Source organism: Macrobrachium rosenbergii, chromosome 4 (assembly GCF_040412425.1).
Source record: "Macrobrachium rosenbergii isolate ZJJX-2024 chromosome 4, ASM4041242v1, whole genome shotgun sequence".
Lineage (NCBI taxonomy): Eukaryota > Metazoa > Arthropoda > Malacostraca > Decapoda > Palaemonidae > Macrobrachium > Macrobrachium rosenbergii.
The window spans coordinates 26,330,156-26,332,483 of NC_089744.1; the positions used below are offsets into that span (position 1 = coordinate 26,330,156).

At 36.6% G+C, this 2,328-nt stretch overlaps 1 long non-coding RNA gene across 1 annotated transcript; it reads right to left on the reverse strand.

Moving 5' to 3' along the window:
- Positions 1–1,250: 1,250 nt before the first annotated feature.
- Positions 1,251–1,913, reverse strand: LOC136838354 (uncharacterized). The gene is made up of 2 exons (XR_010852951.1): positions 1,592–1,913; positions 1,251–1,370 (listed from the first exon to the last, which is right to left on the reverse strand). It is a non-coding gene; the product is annotated as an uncharacterized lncRNA (long non-coding RNA).
- Positions 1,914–2,328: the final 415 nt, after the last annotated feature.

Genomic DNA, 2,328 nt, shown 5'->3' on the forward strand with positions numbered 1-2,328 from the left:
GAAAGAAACAAAAGTGTGATGATGAAGGACATCCGGGCATTTCAAGGGCGAGCGAAGAGCTGCCACCTCCTGTCATTGTCGAAATGATCGCGTCCTGTCCAACGGGCTGTCGTTAGTGCGTATATACCTGTGTTACGGTGAGTACACCTAGGTCATTCAAGGTCGCGGTCTTCGTCAGCTCCTTAAATGTTTAATCTTATCTCCATACAAGGGTGTTATTTAATAATTAACGTAATGCGCTGTTAACTGCCACATTATTAATATTACGTATATGCCGATTATCACCGCAGTCAGTTCATGAATTTTGGTAATTATTTTTGCGCAGATAAAATATTATCAGGATTTTTTTTTTTTTTTAGATATTTATAAACATGAAGCATGTTCAGGTTTTATCCAGTTTCAGAACAAGACGTCACGAGATCTAATAAAAATAAAGATTACAATAAACTACTTTCTTTCCATTAATTTTTTTTAGAAAGGATTAATTTAATTAGATAATATGAATAGGTTTTCCAATCGTTTCTCTCTGGCTGAGTGCTTATTCATAATGCAATAGTACAACGACACATTCTTATTCATTTTCAGCCACGTAATCACTTTTTTTTTTCAAAAGCTCATTGCATGGTCGCTTGCATAATCTTTATTGTCTTTACCACTATCTGACGTCGTATTTTAGAGTTCTTAGTGGTAAGGCAATGTTTGTTAATGAAGTTTTGCAGGAACTTGATCTTTGGAACCAGTGATGCAGGCCAAGATCATGATCAACTGCTCATGTCCACTACACACACATATATAATATATATGTATGTATAATATATATATATATATATATATATATATATATATATATATATATATATATATATATATATATATATATATATATATATATATATATATATATATATATATGTGTGTGTGTGTGTGTGTATATATATAATACACACATTATATATATATATATATATATATATATATATATAAATATATATATATATATATATATATATATATATATATATATATATATATATATATATATATATATATATATATATATTTTACGTTTTTCCGTGGTTTTAGTTTGAAATATGCTCTGTGAGACAGGTAGCAACAGTTAAGTTAATTTAGCCTTGTGATTCTGACTTCGTGGGTACGGGAAAACGTAAAAAAAAGAGGAAAACAAAGGAGAATTTCATATGAGCATAGGGCTCTGGTTACTGAGGGAAATATTATGTAAAACACGTGGGCACATTTAAAGTAGTGTATTTACATAAATGACCTTAGTACGGGAAAGAGGAACTCAAGTAGATTGAATGAAACTGGGGAATTCCAGACACAGTCCGAGAAGCTTCCACGATGGGATCCCTCTGAAATGAGAGATATGCACATTATACGCCAGTAATGAAAATAGACAAAAGAATAATGAATTCGAAGCTGCACTGAGGGTGCCAAAGGAGTAATAAAGAATTAATACTGCCGATGCAAGAGGCGCACGGACATTAGACAAGGGAGATTTCTGGCTTTCTCTTTAAGAAAATATTACGAGACAAAAGCGTGACTGAAATGGGGCTCTTCCAGGGCACTTTACCTTAGCAGATTTTCCGAGGGCGTGTAGAAGGCGGTCCGTGGATGACTTGCGATTTCCGAGGACGAGTTTCTTCCACGTGGTGAGATGCAAGGGCTTCCGTAAAGGGGCAAGGCGATGGGGACTCCTCGAAACTCCAAGCAATGGCGTGTGGGCTCGAGGAATACGGTTGAAGGGCACGAGGAGAAGTATACTTTGGGAAGGGCCACGTGGTTAGGATGCAAGGGCATCGGTGGGGCCAGGTGTTGAGGACGTCTTCACAAGTTCACTCCATATCTTCCAGCCCGCGTGTGTGTGGAGACCTCGTGGGCTTTTGCTTTTATCCCCCTCCTTTGGGGCAGGGGGGGTGCGCCCAACACAGATGCTTTGACTCATTGCACCTGCTGCCCGCAGGGGAGGTTTTTGGCCTGTAGGAGAAACGCCCAAGCCAGATTACTTTTGCCTCGAAGGAAAGATCTTTATCAAAAATGGGAGCGTTTTAATCTTTTAAACCCTTGGTTTTAAGTCGATAGACAGATGGTCTATCGATCGGCCGGCTGGCAGTAAATGAAACACAACAACAACCAACAACAACAAAGGAGGGGGAGGGGAGGCAACTTGCTAGCGAATTCTTGCTAATCATAATAATATATATATATATATATATATATATATATATATATATATATATATATATATATATATATAACGTAATGACTGATGTCATCTTTAGTATTTTAAGACATTTTCAAGAGGAATGA